This window comes from Topomyia yanbarensis, chromosome 1 (genome assembly GCF_030247195.1).
Source record: "Topomyia yanbarensis strain Yona2022 chromosome 1, ASM3024719v1, whole genome shotgun sequence".
Lineage (NCBI taxonomy): Eukaryota > Metazoa > Arthropoda > Insecta > Diptera > Culicidae > Topomyia > Topomyia yanbarensis.
The window spans coordinates 28,670,718-28,677,067 of record NC_080670.1 but is presented as its reverse complement, the minus strand read 5'-3'; positions in this window follow the sequence as shown (position 1 = coordinate 28,677,067).

The window sequence follows — 6,350 nt, the reverse complement described above, 5'->3', positions numbered from 1 at the left end:
GTAGTTGCTGCCATTGTTGTTGGTTGGCTTGGCGCGCTCACTGGTTGCTATACGACCCGGTCGAAGTGAATCGTGTGCATATCGAAATTCGAGACTATGATCGGGGCAAGTGACAAACAGCACCGGGATCAGGGCAGGTCGAGCAGTGGAATAATTCATCATCCGAAAAGGGGCTTTTTTGAAGGATTCATTTGGAACACGACCTAAACGATTTTATGGCAGATTTTATGGTCCTTGAGCAAACATCGATACTTAATTCGAATTGGGATAGTTCGAGGAAATTTGCTCGAAACTTCGCACGGAATTTCACGCGGAATTTCGGACGAAATTTCACACGGAATTTTGCGCGGATATTTCACACGGAATTTTGCGCTGAATTTTGCAGGATATTTCACACGGAATTTTGCACCAAATTTCGCGCGGAATTTATCGCGGAATTTCGCACGGAATTTGTCACGGAATTTCGCGCGGAATCTCGTACGAAATTTCGCACGGAATTTCACGCGGAGTTTCGTACGGAATTTCACGGAATTTCGCACGTAATTCGCATGGAATTTCGCGCGAAAACTCGCACGGAATTTCGCTAGAATTTCGGGCGGGATTTCGCACGGAATTTCGCACGCAATTTCGCGTGGAATTTCGCACGGAATTTCGCGCAGAATTTCGCACAGAATTTCACGCGGAATTTCGCGCATAATTTCGCACGGAATTTTAAACGAGATTTTGCACGGAATTTCGCGCAGAATTTCGAACGGAATGTCGCACGGAATTTCTCGCGGAAATTCGCACGAAATTTCGCACGGAATTTTGTACGAGATTTCGCACGGAATTTTGCATGAGATTTCGCACGGAATTTCTCATGGAATTTCGCAAGGAATTTAGCACAGAATTTCGCTAGATATTTCGCATGAAACTTCGCACGAAATTTCGTGCGGAATTTCACATGAAATTTCGGGCGGGATTTCGCACGGAATTTCGCGTGGAATTTCGCACGGAATTTTACACGAGATTTCGCACGGAATTTCGCGCAGAATTTCGAACGGAGTTTCGCACGGAATTTCGCGCGGAATTTCACACGAAATTGCGCACGAAATTTCGCACGAAATTTCGCACGGAATTTTGCACGAGATTTCGCACGAAATTTCTCACGGAATTTCGCACGAAATTTAGCACAGAATTTCGCATAGGATTTCGCAGGGAATTTTTCGCGGATTTTCGCACGGAATTTCGCACGTAATTTCGCATGAAAACTCGCACGGAATTTCGCTAGAAATTTCGCATGAAACTTCACACAAAATTTCGTGCGGAATTTCGTGCTGAATTTCGCACGGAATTTCGCTAGAAATTTCGCATGAAACTTCGCATAAAATTTCGCACGGAATTTCACATGAAACTTTGGGCTGGATTTCGCGCGAAATTTCGGACGCAATTTCGCATGGAATTTCGCACGAAATTTCTCACGGAATTTCTCACGTAATTTTACGCGGAATTTCGCACGAAATTTGGCATGGAACTTCGCACGCAATTTCGCACGAAATTTCGAACGGAATTTCGTGCAGAATTTCGAACGAAATATCGCACGGAATTTCGCGCGGAATTTCACACGAAATTTCGCACGGAATTTTGCACGAGATTTCGCACGAAATTTCTCGAGATTTCGCACGAATTCAGCACAGAATTTCGCATGGAGTTTCGCATGGAATTTTACGCGGAATTTCGCACGGAATTTCGAACAGAATTTCGCACGAAATTTCGCGCATAATTTCGCACGGAATTTTGCACGAGATTTCGTACGAAATTTCTCACGGAATTTCGCACGAAATTTAGCACAGAATTTCGCATAGGATTTCGCAGGGAATTTTGCGCGGATTTTCGCACGGATTTTCGCACGTAATTTCGCATGGAATTTCGCATGAAAGCTCGCACGGAATTTCGCTAGAAATTTCGCATGAAACTTAATACAAAATTTCGTGGGGAATTTCGCACGGAATTTCGCATGAAATTTTGGACGGGATTTCGCGCGAAATTTCGGACTCAATTTCGCATGGAATTTCGCACGAAATTTCTCACGGAATTTCGCATGGAATTTAGCACAGAATTTCGCATGGAATTTCGCACAAAGTTTCGCACGGAATTTCGCATGGAATTTAGCACAGAATTTCGCATAGAATTTCGCACGAAATTTCGCACGGAATTCCGCACAGAATTTCGCACGAAATTTCGCAAGGAATTTCGCACAGAATTTTGCGCTGGTTTTCGCACGGAATTTTGCACGGAATTTCACACGAAATTTCGCGTAGAATTTCGCGCATAATTTCGCACGGAATTTTACACGAGATTTCGCACAGAATTTCGCGCAGAATTTCGAACGGAATATCGCGCGGAATTTCACACGAAATTTCGCACGGAATTTTGCACGAGATTTCGCACGAAATTTCTCGAGATTTCGCACGAATTCAGCACAGAATTTCGCATGGAATTTTACGCGGAATTTCGCACGGAATTTCGCGCGGAATTTCGCACGGCATTTAGCACCGAATTTCGTACGGAATTTTGCACGGAATTTCGCACGACATTTCGCTTGGAATTTCTCGCGGAATTTTGCGCGGAATTTCGCACGGAATTTCGCACGAAATTTCGTATGGAATTTCGCATGGAATTTCGCACGAAATTTCGCGCGAAATTTCGTAAGAAATTTCGCACAGAATTTCGCTTGAAATTTCGCATAAAACTTCGCACAAAATTTCGTGCGGAATTTCGCACATTTCGCTTGGAATTTCGCACAGAATTTCGTACGGAATTTCGCACGGAATTTCGCACGAAATTTTACACGAGATTTCGCACGGGATTTCGCGCAGAATTTCGCACGGAATTTCGGTCGAAATTTCGCGCTAAATTTCGTAAGAAATTTTGCACGGAATTTCGCATGAAATTTCGCGCGGAATTTTGCACGAAAACTCGCACGGAATTTCGCTAGAAATTTCGCATAAAACTTCGCACAAAATTTCGTGCGGAATTTCGCACGACATTTCGCGCGGAATTTCACGCTGAAATTCGCACGAAATTTCTCATGGAAGTTCTCACGGAATTTAGCACAGAATTTCGCATGGAATTTCGCACGGAATTTCGCACGAAATTACGCAGGGAATTTCGCACGGAATTTCGCGTGGAATTTCGCACGGAATTTTACACGAGATTTCGCACGGAATTTCGCGCAGAATTTCGAACGGAGTTTCGCACGGAATTTCGCGCGGAATTTCACACGAAATTGCGCACGAAATTTCGCACGAAATTTCGCACGGAATTTTGCACGAGATTTCGCACGAAATTTCTCACGGAATTTCGCACGAAATTTAGCACAGAATTTCGCATAGGATTTCGCAGGGAATTTTTCGCGGATTTTCGCACGGAATTTCGCACGTAATTTCGCATGAAAACTCGCACGGAATTTCGCTAGAAATTTCGCATGAAACTTCACACAAAATTTCGTGCGGAATTTCGTGCTGAATTTCGCACGGAATTTCGCTAGAAATTTCGCATGAAACTTCGCATAAAATTTCGCACGGAATTTCACATGAAACTTTGGGCTGGATTTCGCGCGAAATTTCGAACGCAATTTCGCATGGAATTTCGCACGAAATTTCTCACGGAATTTCTCACGTAATTTTACGCGGAATTTCGCACGAAATTTGGCATGGAACTTCGCACGCAATTTCGCACGAAATTTCGAACGGAATTTCGTGCAGAATTTCGAACGAAATATCGCACGGAATTTCGCGCGGAATTTCACACGAAATTTCGCACGGAATTTTGCACGAGATTTCGCACGAAATTTCTCGAGATTTCGCACGAATTCAGCACAGAATTTCGCATGGAGTTTCGCATGGAATTTTACGCGGAATTTCGCACGGAATTTCGAACAGAATTTCGCACGGAATTTTACGCAGAATTTCGCACGGAATTTCGCGCGGAATTTCGCACGGAATTTTGCACGGAATTTCGCGCGGAATTTCGCAAGAAATTTTGCACGGAATTTCGCACGCAATTTCGCACGGAATTTCGCACGGAATTTCGCACGGAATTTCGAACAGAATTTCGCACGAAATTTCGCGCATAATTTCGCACGGAATTTTGCACGAGATTTCGTACGAAATTTCTCACGGAATTTCGCACGAAATTTAGCACAGAATTTCGCATAGGATTTCGCAGGGAATTTTGCGCGGATTTTCGCACGTAATTTCGCATGGAATTTCGCATGAAAGCTCGCACGGAATTTCGCTAGAAATTTCGCATGAAACTTAATACAAAATTTCGTGGGGAATTTCGCACGGAATTTCGCATGAAATTTTGGACGGGATTTCGCGCGAAATTTCGGACTCAATTTCGCATGGAATTTCGCACGAAATTTCTCACGGAATTTCGCATGGAATTTAGCACAGAATTTCGCATGGAATTTCGCACAAAGTTTCGCACGGAATTTCGCAAGGAATTTAGCACAGAATTTCGCTAGATATTTCGCATGAAACTTCGCACGAAATTTCGTGCGGAATTTCACATGAAATTTCGGGCGGGATTTCGCACGGAATTTCGCGTGGAATTTCGCACGGAATTTTACACGAGATTTCGCACGGAATTTCGCGCAGAATTTCGAACGGAGTTTCGCACGGAATTTCGCGCGGAATTTCACACGAAATTGCGCACGAAATTTCGCACGAAATTTCGCACGGAATTTTGCACGAGATTTCGCACGAAATTTCTCACGGAATTTCGCACGAAATTTAGCACAGAATTTCGCATAGGATTTCGCAGGGAATTTTTCGCGGATTTTCGCACGGAATTTCGCACGTAATTTCGCATGAAAACTCGCACGGAATTTCGCTAGAAATTTCGCATGAAACTTCACACAAAATTTCGTGCGGAATTTCGTGCTGAATTTCGCACGGAATTTCGCTAGAAATTTCGCATGAAACTTCGCATAAAATTTCGCACGGAATTTCACATGAAACTTTGGGCTGGATTTCGCGCGAAATTTCGGACGCAATTTCGCATGGAATTTCGCACGAAATTTCTCACGGAATTTCTCACGTAATTTTACGCGGAATTTCGCACGAAATTTGGCATGGAACTTCGCACGCAATTTCGCACGAAATTTCGAACGGAATTTCGTGCAGAATTTCGAACGAAATATCGCACGGAATTTCGCGCGGAATTTCACACGAAATTTCGCACGGAATTTTGCACGAGATTTCGCACGAAATTTCTCGAGATTTCGCACGAATTCAGCACAGAATTTCGCATGGAGTTTCGCATGGAATTTTACGCGGAATTTCGCACGGAATTTCGAACAGAATTTCGCACGGAATTTTACGCAGAATTTCGCACGGAATTTCGCGCGGAATTTCGCACGGAATTTTGCACGGAATTTCGCGCGGAATTTCGCAAGGAATTTTGCACGGAATTTCGCACGCAATTTCGTACGGAATTTCGCACGGAATTTCGCACGGAATTTCGCGTGGAATTTCGCACGGAATTTCGAACAGAATTTCGCACGAAATTTCGCGCATAATTTCGCACGGAATTTTGCACGAGATTTCGTACGAAATTTCTCACGGAATTTCGCACGAAATTTAGCACAGAATTTCGCATAGGATTTCGCAGGGAATTTTGCGCGGATTTTCGCACGGAATTTCGCACGTAATTTCGCATGGAATTTCGCATGAAAGCTCGCACGGAATTTCGCTAGAAATTTCGCATGAAACTTAATACAAAATTTCGTGGGGAATTTCGCACGGAATTTCGCATGAAATTTTGGACGGGATTTCGCGCGAAATTTCGGACTCAATTTCGCATGGAATTTCGCACGAAATTTCTCACGGAATTTCGCATGGAATTTAGCACAGAATTTCGCATGGAATTTCGCACAAAGTTTCGCACGGAATTTCGCAAGGAATTTAGCACAGAATTTCGCTAGATATTTCGCATGAAACTTCGCACGAAATTTCGTGCGGAATTTCACATGAAATTTCGGGCGGGATTTCGCACGGAATTTCGCGTGGAATTTCGCACGGAATTTTACACGAGATTTCGCACGGAATTTCGCGCAGAATTTCGAACGGAGTTTCGCACGGAATTTCGCGCGGAATTTCACACGAAATTGCGCACGAAATTTCGCACGAAATTTCGCACGGAATTTTGCACGAGATTTCGCACGAAATTTCTCACGGAATTTCGCACGAAATTTAGCACAGAATTTCGCAGGGAATTTTTCGCGGATTTTCGCACGGAATTTCGCACGTAATTTCGCATGAAAACTCGCACGGAATTTCGCTAGAAATTTCGCATGAAACTTC